This window comes from Ambystoma mexicanum, chromosome 2q (assembly GCF_040938575.1).
Source record: "Ambystoma mexicanum isolate Mex_15411 chromosome 2q, UKY_AmexF1_1, whole genome shotgun sequence".
NCBI lineage: Eukaryota > Metazoa > Chordata > Amphibia > Caudata > Ambystomatidae > Ambystoma > Ambystoma mexicanum.
The window spans coordinates 39,740,759-39,757,127 of NC_090924.1; the positions used below are offsets into that span (position 1 = coordinate 39,740,759).

Consider the following 16,369-nt stretch of genomic DNA (forward strand, 5'->3'; position numbering starts at 1 on the left):
TAAGAAGATTGCAACTACCAATAGTGATAACACTGCACCTATGCATCTTGATGTAGCCACAAGTAAGCATGCCAAAACAAAAAAAATATTTTACAAAAAATGTTCCTTCAGAACCTTATAATAACAGGTGATAAATCACGCTCAACCCTTAAAACCTACCGAAGAAAACTAATCTTGGAAGCTCTCATCGACAGTGCAATCCTTCTGAAAAGGATATTATTTATACTAGTTTTAAACAGAATGAAACCACTAACAAAACAAATTACTAAACTACAACAAGGACTTCACAACAGATGGAATATCGACAGAGATAGCTTTGCAAACATCTGTCCAGGTGAATGGAGTCACACCTCCAGCACAGAGCCATATTTCAATCAAGATTGTAGGGTATTTTGTGGAAATTTGGGGCCTGACGGTATTTTATTACCGCCGAAAAATAACTTAGCAATAATCACTCCTTGTATTCAGATTTGGCCATGTGCAACAATAATACAGTGGACATGCATTATTTCAGCACCCAGACATGCATATTTGGTATGCGTGGTTGGTATGCGTGGTTGGTGGTATTTTGGTGAGCATAATTCCCTTGTTTTATTTGTGGCCCCAATGTCCAGAATCCCTTATCTTTGCTTAGATTTTTCGTGTAATCACTAGAGAGACCTCAGACCTACATTTTAGGAATACCACATTTTCAGTGTTAGTGTTAGTGTGCCACCATGGGCGATCTCACTGACTTATTTACGACAGAGAGCTATATTTGGTAATTTTGTGGTAATTTCCACTACCTTATATACGGTAGGGAACTATGTTCAGAGAGTCCCTCTTCCCGTTGGCTCATGTACCTCCAACGAGCTATGCTACAAACAATCACTCTCAACTGTCCATACTGAATATGATCATGCACACATCTGTCTTAAAATGACAATTGCATTGTTTAAAAATCTCCCCTCATCCTCAGCACTGTATTGGTAAATATAAAATACACCACCCGTCTGCTTTCAAATATTTTTCTGTATTATAAAAGTTGCATTTAAACACGATCTCACTCTTTACAGAAATAAATAAAATAGCACAGTAACAGCATTGTCTGTGATACACTGAAAAAAAATGGCGGAGAACAGAACACAATTTGCAACATTAACGTGTGATTAAGGCACCGGAATCTCCTTTCCTACTCTGACTGAACATTCTCGTACACACTCAGCTCCCACACTTATGTAATTACCTTATCTGTTCAGTCACGTTTTCTTTAGCTGTTCTCTTTCTGAATGTGGCTCCCTTAAAGATTAACCCCAGTGAAAAGGAGCGCCTTTCCTTCTCAAACCGGGGTCATTGCCTGGAATTCTCAGCTTTTGCAGATAGGAATGCTCCAACCAGGAAAAAGGTCCTTCTCCCAGCTCTGCCAAATCTTGACTGCCCTTCTCTCTCCTCAAACTCCCCCCAGCAAAACTCTGATCACTCCCTCTAGCATGATACTTGCTATGACGCTGCTCCAATCAGAATCAATCATGCCATCTCCTCCTTCTCTACACAATGGCTCATTTTTATAGTAATACTTTGTAACCAACTGATTTCCTGTTCTTTCGAGCTCTTTTGCTTCCTGTAATTATGTGGACAGGGCAGCAGAGAAAAAAAAATGGATGTGCGTTTAAAAGTTCACTTTCAGAATAGGCCTAATTCTGCAGTGGAGACACATTTTTATTAGTGGATTATGTTAACTTTAGTTTCATTACTCAGGTTAGTTATGAGTAATGTTAGTTATTAATGTCAAATGTGTCTCTCGCACCATAGGCATTTCAGGTGAAAAATAGTGGGCATTTTTGAATGTCCACGTGTGCTTTTAACTGTAAAAATAGATTTGCATCTTATATGTTAAAATCGTTTTTGACTGAATAGCCTGTCTTTCCTTGTTAATCTGGTAACACATATAGCAATGCACCGCACCCTTGTGGTGGTGCTGCAAAAAAAAAAATTGCTACCTCTGCAGTAGTGCTGTACTCTGTGCTGTTTGCTACCTGTGTAGTAGTGCTGTACTCTGTGCTGTAACACGCCAAATATCCTTACAAGATGCATGCAAACACAATCAAACAAACCCAATTGCCATACATAGCAGTGGACGAGGTTATGAAAAGGTTAATAATACCATAAGGGAACAAGAAATGTTGCTCACAACAATATCCCCAGCAAACTTACAATCAATTCTCCATTCGACTGAACAATACGTCAAGTCTACAAATGACCGTGCAAATCAATGTGCAATGTGCGCAATCTTTCACATAGTGCGCAATCTTTCACATTTTTATGCCAGTTCCTCAAGCAGTATGTGAAAGGCAAAGACGAATTAAACATTAAAATATTACAAACTATAGACTCCTGTCCAGTGCGCAAATTCACCGTACTAGGAGGAGATTCATTAGCCTGCATTTCTGGACCTACTTGCAAAAGCACCTTCCACCATATCAAAATGTTAGCAACACACCATTGAACTGTAAGAAATGTGTTCATAAACTGTACTATGCAAAAAGTCCTGCTTTAGCACTGGACCATTTAAATAACATTCTTCTACATGGTACAGTCAAAGAACTACTGAAGAAATAAAGCACATCCAAAGCAAATATTTTGTAAGTGAAACCCACTTACAAAATCCAGAATCTTTAGAACAAGAGTAGCAACAACCTTGCAGATGTCAACTCCACTATTACACACATTCAAAAAAGAAATACTAAAGTTTAAAAGCACATCTGCAGAACTATCAAATCATGTGTGTGTGTGATGCCACATAACTTTTTATAAAAAGAGAATCAAAACTGTAGACATAATATACAAAATAGAAAACAATGAGGAATCCCAGTGGTTCCAATTAGCCCTCTGTCTTATAGCAGAAAACAAATATGAAATTACTAACCTCTCAATACTTTGCAGATGTGCACCGCAAAACTTGACAACAACCAAATACCTCCACGGGCTATGACTAATAACTTGGAAATATTCCCACTACCAAAACCACTCCAACATATGAACTTGTATGCAAGCAGTATAATCCAAACAGTGCACCCATTTCAAGCAATAATATGCCTTCAACCAAAAACAGCAACACTGTCTCCCCCTGAATTACTGAAAGGCATTCATGGCAAATAGTTTATTTGTCATTAGATTTTTTTTTATTTTTATTTTTTTTATTTTTTATATGGAACGCTTCACGAATTTGCGTGTCATCCTTGCGCAGGGGCCATGCTAATCTTCTCTGTATCGTTCCAATTTTAGTATATGTGCTGCCGAAGACACTCTGGGAGTGCAAAGGCCAATAGATCAATCTTTGATTATCTTAGTGAATGGTGTACCTACAAAAAACAAAGGAAATTGGCAACAACTAGTTGACTTACATAAAGTAAGGGAAGCTCTGCAATTTCTAAAAGACAACAATGAATACTACAAGGAAATAAACATTGAAGAAAACCTGACGGATACCACCAAAATAATTCAAGGCTCCTCAGGAACTGGCCAATTTGAACTTCTAGATCCTACTACAGCATCCAATATTTTAGACCACTATACAATTCACCGACTGCACTCCAAAGTCACCATAGATGATGCACTGGAAACATATCAAATGTGCCAAGCCAAAGGATCTCCAATCAGCATATGGAAAAAAAGTGTAGAAGCACAAGCCTTTCCTCTACTTTCTCCTACTGGAAAAAGTGGAAGGTACGATGAAAGTTCCACATGAATAACAGCATCCAAATACCGCTCTTTACGAATGTATTCTGAAGACCCCAGATTCAGAAAAATGTTGAATACATATTCCACCTCCTCTTTGAAAGTGAACTAGTATCTATATGTTACGGAGTGGCATACACATTGAAAACAGGTTCCGATTTTCAAAATATGTCTGCAGCTACTTCAAAAGGTGCAAGAAAAAGATAAAGTTTTAGAGTCAAGTATTACAAATCTTTTAGCAAACATGCATGGTACAAAAGAATACTGGTTCCACCATCACGCATATGTATGCTGTATGATACGGAACCTTGGCCCGCCCACCTGGTTTGTGACTTTACGTTGTGCAGAATACGCATGGGAAGGCTTTCACAATTTCCTTCACATAGCAAATGAGAACAAAGCAAATATAGACATAAAAACACCAGTAGAACTCTGCTCTCTTGATCCTGTAAATGTATCAAGGTACTTCCATCTTCACGTTATTGCCATGCAGCACTTAATTTGGAATAAAACAGTTCCTCTCCTCAGAGAAGTGGAAGACTTCTTTTGGAGAAAAGAATATTAAGCCAGAGAAGCACCACACATCCACATGCTTTTGTGGATTAAAGATGCTCCATAATTTGGTCAGGACAGTGATGCCACTGTTTTTCAGTTCATTCACAAATATGTCACTTGTGAAATCCCTTCACAAACTACACATAGCGACCGACATGCCCACATTTTACAGTTTCAAAGACACAAGTGTGGCAAGTATTGTCAGTACAAATATAAAAACAAAGGGAAATACTACACCAAATGCTGCTTTGTTTTCCCTAGACCAGTTTCAGCAACAGGTCAAGTGAACAGCTTCATGTCTTCGGTTAGACACAGTGTGAAAGGCAAATCACCAAAGAACACATGCTGCATAAAAAGAACAGAAGGATCAAAGTACATCAATGATTACAATTCAATTGTTGCCCTCCTATGAAATGCAAATACATATGTGCAGTACATTACAGACAATTCCACTACAGTTGCACAATATGTCACAGCCTACTTAACCAAAGCAGAGAAAACAAAGCAAAAAGACCTCTGGGATAACATATCATCTGACAAAACACTGCCACAGAAATTGTACAGCTTCGGCATACAAATGCTCTCCCATAGAGAATGCGGCTGCTACGAAGCCGCAGACCATTTAACCCACACCACCTTGTATGATTAATCTGAAATAGTGTGTCTAAGCCTTGGTCCTGCTGAATCCAGAAAAATAGTTCTGAAATCATATCAAGACATAGAAGCAATAGCCAAAAATGATCCCAACAGCCAGGACATTTTGAAAAGCAATTTACTGGACATATACTACCCAAACAGGAGTACTGCTTTGGAAACCATGTGTCTATACCACATAGCCCAAATCTTCACATACAAAAATAATATTAAACCAGATAAGAAAAAAAAAATACATTGTCAAAGGTTGTGAGGGTAGCCTAGTTAAACTAACCAAACGCAGCCTGATTAATCATATGAAACTATCATCAAAAACTCCTCAACATAAAGAACTGTACTGAATGGCCCTACTGCAACTTGTTAAACCATGGAGAAAAGAAGAAGATTTATTAGATACCCATGCCTCCTCTGGAGATGCTTTCAATGCAAATGAAAGCACTATAACAGATGAAAAATGTATGCAGTACAAAACCATGTTGGACAATGAACGCCAACAAGAAGAAGCACTTCAAGCACAACTAAATATAGACACTTCTGACATCAGTCAACCTTCTCTAACAGGAAGCCAAGAACCACTTGGACAGCCACTCATAGCAAATGAGGCAGAATTAGCCATGACTGCATTAGAATCATGCCCCATGTGTCAGTATGAGCAATCTACAGAAGACTTTGCTATACTCAAATCACAATTAAACAATGAACAGCTAGCATTTTCCTAGAAGTAACTAAACAAATTCAACATGGTGTGCAACACTTGTACCTGTCAAGACTACAAACCTATACTGATGTAGCTAAGTGTTCAAGCTGGTTCAGGCAAAACATTCTTAATAAAAATCATCAGAAAGTTCCTCCAACAATTGACAAACAACAAACTTTCAGATATTGTAACTGCCCCCACAGGTTTAGCTGCCTACAACATAGGAGGTGTCACTTTACACTGATTGCTACTCCTTCCAGTAGAACACCAAAACAAATTAGACTACTACAAACTTTCAGCAGAAGCTGCTATGGAGCTACGCAGAGTTTTGAAACAAATGAAAATGCTGCTAATAGATGAAGTGAGCATGGCCTCCAACCTAATGTTGGCTTTGATTCACCTCAGATTGCAAGAGATCCTCTTAATACCAGTGAAAGGTTAACCTATTTTTAAAGCCTTTGGACACAAATGGTGCCGTAAAACACTTGGCAGCATAGGAAATGTAAATCTTTGGCAACATTTCCAATGCAAATAACTCACTGAAAACATGTGTCAGTCTGCAGACCACACCTATGTCAACATTTTGAAAAGTATTTTGATTGGTGTACTATCTAAGGAAGCACAGTCTATGTTAAATACCAGACGCAGCCATGAGCTCTACGGCCATAACACATGTGCTACTCATGTCATGGTGCAATTAGTAGACACAAATGTAAACTGTATGTCCTTGATGCCAATTCTTGCAAGCTGCACACAATTCAATGAAACAACCAGTAGTGCAAATTTACTCCACAGATAAACTGGACGTGTACGGTATGACATCACCCATGTGTCAACAAGCCACCGCATGACTAAATACCCTAGACACAGCTAGTTTCGAGAAAATGTTAACATTGTGTTTAAAGAGTAGACTGATGTTAGTATATAACCTTGATGTGGAGCAAGAATTAGTTAATAGAGCACTTGGTACAGTTGTTGGCTTGCAAACATACCCACGTGACAACAACATTCAGTTTGTCAATGTTCACTTTGACAAACTTTCAGAAGTTAAAATGATAGGACCCTCAACAGTCCAATTCCTTCCATTCAAAGACATGTATGTACACAGAGAACAGTTTTCTCTGTCTCTAGCATACACAGTTACCATTCATAAATCACAAGGTCTAACCCTAGATCAAGCATTGATTGATATTGGCTGCACAGTGTTTAAAGAAGGCAAGAGTTATGCAGCACTGTCATGCCTACGTTCACTTGAAGGACTATTTCTAGTCTATTTTGATGCAAGTAAATTCAGCGCTGATATTCCTTGCATTGCATAGGACAATAGACTACGTGCACTCTACACAACCCATCTCAAAATATACCCTGTTCCTCAAAAACCAAAACTTTGTAAGAGAAAACTAGTGCAGACTCAACTTATATATGATCTCACAACAGTACCTCCAAAGAAATGAAAAGCAGATGGTACTTCATCAATTACCACTATCAAAGGAGTATCTACTGAAAAGAAATGCATAGCCAACTACAAAAACAAAGCCAACTACCTCTTCAAAGAAACTATTTGCACTTCCATCAAATGACTCAGACACAGAACTGTCTGGTCCATTTACATTTTCCAATACAACTGGTATAAATTGCTATGCAAATGTAGCAATTAATGTTCTATTCCAATTGCCACCAATTGTTGAAAACATTTACTTAAATGGCACAGCCAATCATCAAGCACGTCATATGTCCGAGGACATTACGTTTCCTTTCTAAATAATCTAGGACCTGTCAGTGGAGCAAAGAGGGAAGTGAGTCCGTGGAGCAGACCCAGCTTTCACTAATTCATTTGGACCTACATTTTGCCTGTCTTAAAAAAGCTACTGAATGGGTTTTCACCAAATTTACAAAAGCACACTTTCAGGACCAATCCGCTGCTCCTTCTGCAAATTTGATGAAAATCCGTAAAGCGGTTTGGGCTGTAGGCGTGAGCAAAGTTTTTTCCATTCAGTATGTGGAAAAAAAATGTTGGACCCCCCTATAACTTTGCCCCCCCTTGACAAAACCTCACCAAACTTGCAAAGTTTGGTGAGGATGTGTCCAGTGGGAGCAAAGTTATAAGCTGCTCAAAAAGTGCTGTTCCTATTGATGAGCAACTTAACCATAACTACACGGGCGCTGCCATGGGCATAGTAATTATATAGATATATTCGTATCAATGCATTACTTAATGCACTACATACTTCATGATATTTATTCAAATAATACTTCAACATTACTATAAGAATCCCTTGTACAGACTTTTGATGAAAATTAAATGCACATGTGATGTCATCAGTGATGTCATCAATGATATTTATGATGTCATCTTTGATGTCCTGGGTGTTAATTTTAGCAGTTCACGGTGGTGGCGAGTTATGGTTGCTTAGCTTACCATAACTGGCGAATTGGAGGGGGTTTTCGGTTTTACTTGGAACCATAAAGTCCCTTTAACGTTTTTCCACCGAATTTCATAGGTTTTTAGTAGCGCAATTTAACCATAACATCCCTTTAACAAAGTTTTTTTCACTGAATTGTATATGTTTATAGTAGGGCAACTTAACTATAACCTCCCTTCTACACTTTTTTTTTACTGAATTTCATAGGTTTTTGGTAGCTAAACCTAACCATAATACCCCTTTAACAAAGTTTTCTCACTGAATATAGCTATAGATAATATACATTTGATAAATGTTTACTAGGATTCCCTTAGCTTACATGCATATAACATAGAAAATACTGAACACCCTACCTGTGCTAGTGGTTCTGATGTCCGCGGACAATGCGCATATCCGTGGACGGACGCGGTCACCATCAACACTATCCAAAGACTCTGGGGGTATCTTACATTATTGTATCATACAATAAAAACACCAAACATGTTTAAAAAGCATCACATAAATACATTGGGCCTCATTACGACCCAGGCGGTAAGTTACCGCCTGGGCCGTGACTTTACCACCATGGCGTAAACTATGTTTACGCCATGGTGGTTGGCGGATTTACCGCCCCATTCCAACCTTGGCGGGGCGGTAAATCCCCATTTTCCCATTTTCCCTTCCCCATTCCCATTTTGCCCCATAGGGCATAATGGGAGTGGGGAAGGCGTTAATTACGCCACCGTAAATTACGGTGGCGTAATTAACTCCATGGTCCCTTAGCGCCATGGATTTTAACACCTGCTAAAAGCAGGTGTTAAAACCTCCATGGCGCTAAGGGACCTCGTACTCAGGCAGTAAGGGTCGGCGCTGTTTACGCCGCCGTAAACCCCTTACCGCCTGAGTCGTAATGAGTCCCATTGCATTTAATAAAAAATAAGAAGTGGAAACTGTATATGTAAGACACCAAGCATCCACTGAAATAGCGTTTGCAATATAATGGAATATACCAAAACAAAATAAATATGCCGCCAACAGAATTACCTCACAGAAACTGCACAGAAAAAAATAAGAGCATACCTACACAGCAGTAACACCAAAAGTTTGTAAGAAACTAGTAGGTACATTTATTTCATATATTTATAAACTTTCTGTATTAGGTACACTAAAACTAATATATTTTATTTTCACACAGAAATGTCCAGTACTTTGGAATGGCTATAAGAAAATTTCCCACGAGATGAAATGAGTGAAGACAGTGATACTAATGGTAGACACAACATTCCTCTATATATGCCAATTAATAACCTATTTAACATATTTTTTTTAACAGACCATACAAAAACTACAAATAATATACCAAGAGAGACATTAGAAAATAGACTGCAATGAATGGCACTAAAAATGGATATGTTAATGAAACATGTCATTCTTAAAAAACAGTTTGTTGAGGACCACATTAAAGAAAACATGAAATATCATTGTCCCACATGACCCTCCCCAGCAAGAAACATGTTACAATGAGACATCCATCCCTTCCTCTCCTTCCATACATCATGTCTAAACCCCTAATTCCCTGTATTTGTTTCAGTTTCTGCTTAAAGGCAGTTAGGGTGTCCGCGGCAGGTGCTGGTGTCCGGGATGTCCACAATTAACCAAAATGGGGGTGTCCTAAGGACAATATACCTGTTCGTACTGTTCGTAATTAAAATGGCGGTGTCCTTAGAACACACAAGATGTCCATCTGTCCATACTTAACCAAAATAGGGGTGTCCTAAGTTTCGTACTGTCCGTAATGAAAATGGCAGTGTCCTTAGAACATACAAGATGTCCGTCTGTCCGCTATTAACCAAAATGGGGGTGTTCTAAGAACACTATACCTGTTCGCACTGTCCGTAGTTAAAATGAGGGTGTCTGCAGGACACCAAATCTGACCGCATGTCCGCAACTATTCAAATTAGGGTGTCCTAAGAACACCCTCCCTGTTTGTAATGTCTGCAACCAGAATGAATATATCCGTAGAACACATATCCCATCCGCCTGTCTGCAAAGTTTTGATGCACATTTATTTTATTTGGGGACTTCAACACTGTTTGTAGAACACCCGCACACATGAGTACCTGCCTGTCAATGTCCGCCGCACGTGTGTCGCACTGTTAATTAGTTCAGGGACCCAAACACTGTCCGTACAACACCTGCGCGCACGCGCACAACTGACGCCACGCATTTGATGTCCTGCGGAAAGCCCTCCCATTCACAAATGTGTCTGCAACGTCATCATGTGACCGCAGCCATGCTGAGCATGTATCCTTATTTGCGGACACTGTAAAAGGCCACATACCAGAGCTGCTCCTTGTCCTGTTTTTGGACTTCCAGGAGAGACACTACTCCACACTGCTGGATTGCTCTTTTGTGTTCCTCAAGTCCTGAGTTCTTGCCGGTTCCTAAGAACTTTGAAGACGGCATCCATGGCTGTTCCTGTTGCAGTAGCTTCTGCCTCAGCACCTCCCCCAGTCCTACTCAAACCACCACCTCCCAAAGCGCATGCAGTGGGGAACAGGTGTGAGGATGCAGAGGAGGATAAAGAGGATGAAGAGGATGAGGTGGTGGAAGTCCCTACTACTGGCACTGATCGTGACTCTTGGGTGTGGTGGTTATGTACCACTATTTATGGAAAGCCAAAAGCTTGTGTGAACAAGGTGATCTTCACCCAGTGCCGCATGGTGCTGAGTTGTGGCAAGCCTGGTTCGTATAGCTATGGTACTACATCAATGAAGAGACACCTAAAGTCATTCCACGGTGGGGCTATAAACGTAGTAGGTTGAGTTCCTCTGCAGCATCCTCCATTTCCACTCCTGTCACCACAAGAGACACTCCTGTGGGACAGTGTATCCCATCAGCTGCCTCGCAGGCCATTCATGATGCTGTTGACCCTTACCTTTCGAGGGTCACAATATTGTGCATGTACTGCGATGCAGTACTCTGCAGTGGGGTGAACCTTCCGAGTGCTTTCTAGACTGCGTTCAAGGAGCAGAAGAAGGACTGCCCACTACCTTAATAAGGCCTACCCTACATTTTCCTCTCTCCAACTGCCCTTTCATATCCCCGTGGTTGGAGTACCTTCCTTGCCCTCATTTCCCCTCCTTCCATTGTGTGTCTTGTTTAATATATATATATATATATATATATATATATATATATATATATATATATATATATATATATATATATATATATATATATATATATAATAACAACCCCCCCCAAAGAGCCGCCTTTCACAGTTCAAAAAAGGAAGTGACAAGTAAATAGTGCATTTATTTGAAGTCTGCAGACATTCCACTGTCATTTACATTTTTGGGGGGTGCTGTCCTATCAGAACCATTGCAATTTTCTATGGGAGGAAGTGGTGGCTCTGAAAAGAGCCTTTTTGTGGTGTTTTTTTGTGTTTCAAAAACTTCAAATGGTCAACACATACTGCAAAATGGATTGCTGTAATTCCAAATAAGGTTCCAATGCATTTTATAGATTTTGCAGAAAAATCTGATTGCCGGCATAAGTAAGATGAACTCCATCTCTGCGAAAAATGTGTGGACTACAAAACATAATGTTTTCATTCTGAAAAGAGGACATACCAACATCTCGCAAAAAGGCACAAACAGCCTTGTTAACATTGCTCCTTGCTTTCTCCATTTGTGGACCAAATGAATAAGAACGCAGCCACATTTGTCTCTGCGCAATACGGTAAAAAGTTACTCTGGATTTTGGATACATGTCAATGGGCCTCATTACGACCCTTGCGGAAATGGAAAAATGATGGCGGAAATGCAATACCGCCATCGAACACCGCTCGTTGCGATCATGACCCGTCACCGTAAAGTACGATGCCATTAGCGACACCGCAGTGAACGGCAACGCTAACTGCACCAAGTACGCGCACGCGCGCCTTGCAAAACCGGAATCACCGCCATGGCGCAACGGTACGCGAATTCTGACCCTAGCGGACATGTACTGAACGCCATCAAGCACGTCGTAAAGTACCATTCCGCCATGGCGAGAAATACGGCAACGCGAACCAACCGTAAATGGCCCACTGAGTGCCTGTACTCCACTCCCTGGCCTCATTGCACAACTCCTGGCAGGCGCAATGTACCCACACTATGCAACCAGTGAAATCCACAATTCACCCATGCATGCCAACGTAGAAAAGCATGCAGGGGCTCAAAGCGGCCCGTGAGTGGGCATCCATGTACGGCATGTCACCATAGCCGTACTGACGCAGCACAGGCATGTGAAGGTACAATACATCAAAATGAAAATCAAGAACACATGACACAAAACAACAGTAGTCCCCCATCGCTTGCCACCAGCGCAAGGCAACATCCAAAACAGCATCCTGAGGGGGATTGCACCAGCCCTGTACTCATGCCAGTAAACAAACCAACCATCAGCAGAAGCATGTACCACACAAGTCGGCAGAGTGACTGAGCAGCCAGGCTCATCCCAAGAGGGGCCGATGGGAGCTGCAGGGCACAGATGGCATCAATACAGAAGCTATTCCAATGGACATGACCCCAGTCCCCCTCCAACAAACGCACGCAAACACAGTCACCTGTGACCAGCCACATTCTGAACAACCCATCATTCCACCAATCGACCTGGCTGACAGGCACCAGTCGGCCAAAAGCCAATCCCCCGCCCCTGAACAGCACATCATGTAAACAGTCACAATGGCAGCCCCTATCCGTGACCATACTGTGCTACGTAGGCAAACGCGGCCAGTACTGTACCACACAACTCAACTCAGAAGGCGGAACACAATGCAGATCATCACGCAATACATACCGCCACAAAGCGAAAATCGCAACATCACCTGCAAAGAACAACGCAACACGACAAATATCGGAATACAATTTAAATGCACATCCAAATGACAAAGGCCCCACAGCAAATTGCAAAATACCACCAAAACAACCATCATCACCGAGGGCTGCATCTGCAATAATTGACCGGCTTCCACTTGTGTGACGCCCTGTACCATCATGGCACACAGGGCCTACATCAACGTTCCAAAAGGCAACATGGAAGCGGCAAGAACCGCAGGTCCGTCCCATGAGGCAGGCACTAGTCGAGCTGAAAGGCCGAAATGTTGCACCTAGCCACCAGTACAGCGTAAGGGCATGTGGCCCATTGGCGATCGTCCCATAAGATCGAAATGGTGCTCCACTGATTCACCCGAAGCTGCAGGAGTCGAGAGTAAAAACCATCTGGAGGAGTGGCGTAGAGATGGCATCTGCAATAGGGCAGGAGATACCTGTCACCCAAAAGAAACACAAATTAACCGATTGCATTACGGGACTCATGATGCATTACAATCTTCATTCAACACACCAAATCCACACCCATATGCATGCTAGCCCACTCCAAAGGAATATACACACCCCTAAATCAGTATCGAATCATAACGAAACCAATCGAGCTAAATACACCATTGTCAACGTCGGTTACTGTGCATGCGTCCGTCAAGATAGAACCCATGACATGGGATTAGTAACGTGCCTAGACACAAGTGTATGAAGGCGCGTCGAGACAGGGAGGATCCGACAAGGGCAGATAGACGTATGTCCCACTATGGCAGCCTTGCATCACATAACGCAGGGGAAGGGGAGTGAATCAAAAAACCCATGTACATGGCAGACCCTAAACGGAATCATCAGTCCATGCATCCACACATCATTCCCTCATCCCGCAATGAAAACGCATGAATATTCACTCACATAATATGTGAAACTTCCATCGCGTCTGTGCGTAATGCAGTCCGCAAAAACCACTGTGCCCCTGGCCGGATCTGTAGTGTTGTGAAGCAAGATGGATTTGGGAACGTCCTGCCTTATCGTCCACTACGCTGTTGCGCATCCCATTCAATTCATATCATTCATTGCCTGCTCGTTATGGGCCATGTCCCAAGGACATTCTACAATAGAACGTTACATTTCCAGCCAGACCTGTGGGCGTATCCTCGCCGCTACTTCAAAACCCAAAATGCTGGCCTTCGAATTCCTCACTTGCAACATTACGTCGAAAAGGCTTCTGTGAACGCTTGCATTCACAATTACATCAATGTAGTGCGGCTGTGTGTCATGATGCTAACTGGCTGCAATCACAAATGGCACGCCACGCCCGTCGGTGAAGTACGTTACTGTGCTGCATGAGGGTCGGCCATCGATCGAGCCCTACATACCACTGACTCTTCACAGGTATGTAAGCGGCTGCAATCATAGCATGTGTAACAATGGGAGCATAGCATGAAAATCAGTCAAAGTACATCACACTGCCATCGGGATTTGATACATGATTCCAATCCCAAGATGCCATGCGGCCAAATGCAGCCTTACGTGCGGGACGTGCTCGGCCAGAAGGGATTGCATCTGCCACAGATTCATTCAATCAGCACAGGTGGAGGCCATACAGGCCGACAGCACATATATTGCAGACCCAAACCCCTCCCACAACCACTCCCACTCCAAAATGCTACCGGCAGGACTAGCGATGTTGGGCCTGGGGTACCAGATAGCACTGCAAGTGCTACAACTACAAGAAGACGACGAACAACAACAGGTACAACAACCGGGCGCACAGGGGAGACGGAGGAGAAGGAGGAGGAGGAGGGCAAGGCAGGGTCAGCAAGGCCCACAAGCACTGCCACTACCACCACGCAGGCGGCCCGCAATCCCACGCCTCCGAGCCGATCCGTTCAACCTCACTGCTGAGCAGATCCACACCCTCTACCGTTTGGACCGGGACACCATAATCGCCATTGTGGACATGACACATGCTGACCTCGTGAGCATGATAGATAGCCCAACCGCCATCCCACCCCTACTGAAGGTGGTGTCTGCACTCCACTTCCTGGCCACAGGCACCTACCAGCACACAGTGGGACAGTTGCATGGCATTTCACAGCCACTGTTCTCACGGACACTCTTCCAAGTGCACGATGCCCTCCTGAAGCACGCCGACGACCACATCACACTACCACGCACGTACCAGGAGATTACCAACGCTAAAGTGGGATTCCATGCACTTGGCGGCATCCCGGGTTGCATTGGTGCCATCGACTGCACCCATGTTGAATTGGTTGTCCCACATGCCATGGAGGTCCAGTACCGCAACCGGAAACAATTTCATTCAATCAATGTGCAAATGGTGTGTGACTCCAACAAGATATTTACGCATTGTTGTGCCAGATTTCCTGGATCTACCCATGATTCTATGGTCCTGAGGAACACAAGAATACCACGCTACATGGAGCGACACGCAGGGCACAGATCCTGGCTACTCGGTGAGTCTCATTCCATGCATGACATCGTGGCCCATTTGATGCGTCAATGACCTTGCAGGGGGGGGGGGCTACTTAGCACTATCATTCCACTGACACCCTTTATTCGTCTCATACAGGTGATGCCGGGTATCCACTGAAGAGATGGCTCCTTACACCAATCCGGAACCCACAGAACGAGCATGAGGAGGACTACAACCATGCCCACTCACGTACCCGTGTGGTCATTGAACAGGCATTCGGCCTACTGAAGGCTCGTTTCCGCAGCCTCAGCAGGTCTGGCGGGGCACTCATGTACAGCCATGAGAAGGTTTCTAAGATGGTCATGGCATGTGTCATGCTGCACAACATGTGCATACGTAGGAATGTGCCCATGCCCCCTGACGCTGTACTGCATGCACCTGAAGATGATGATGATGATGAGGGTGGGGATGTGGAGGCACCTCAAGGAGTCCATGAGGCACAGGATGTACGTGCAATCCGACAGAGCATCATAGATGCATGCTTCTAGCAACCACGCATGGTGCCTATTACACGGAAAGGGGACCTGTGGCACTGTGTGTGTGTAGTACAGGCACATTGTGGACTGTACGCCTATGAAGGCCTCGTACGCAAATATCAATGTCCACACATGTCATTGGATGATAATGAGGTGCTGTATTGTTAATGTGATTTGATTTATACACCCTATGGACCCGCCACCCAGTGAAGCCCAACACACCCCCTCCACCCTACTACCTCCCCCCCCAACACCAGTGTCCAAATATGCATGCTGTCCGTGGGTAGACGCTATTGCAAGCCCCCTCTACGGGTATCAGGGGCACCCCTGCCCGTGGAGCGCAGGTTCCTGCCAGATCTGCGTTGGGGGCTGCCCTGGACGGAACTTGCCACGGATGATGTCTCTGCCTGCTCGCGTCCATGCATGTCTCTGAGGGTTTGTGAGAGCTCCGAGAGCACACGGCGCACAGCAGCAAGTTCAGCACAAACGTCTTTGGACGTCGCATG

General features: G+C 43.1%; 1 non-coding gene across 1 annotated transcript; it reads right to left on the reverse strand.

Moving 5' to 3' along the window:
• Positions 1–3,181: 3,181 nt before the first annotated feature.
• Positions 3,182–3,285, reverse strand: LOC138570475 (U6 spliceosomal RNA). Its single transcript, XR_011303523.1, has one exon. It is a non-coding gene; the product is annotated as a U6 spliceosomal RNA (small nuclear RNA).
• Between the last annotated feature and the right edge of the window lie 13,084 nt (positions 3,286–16,369).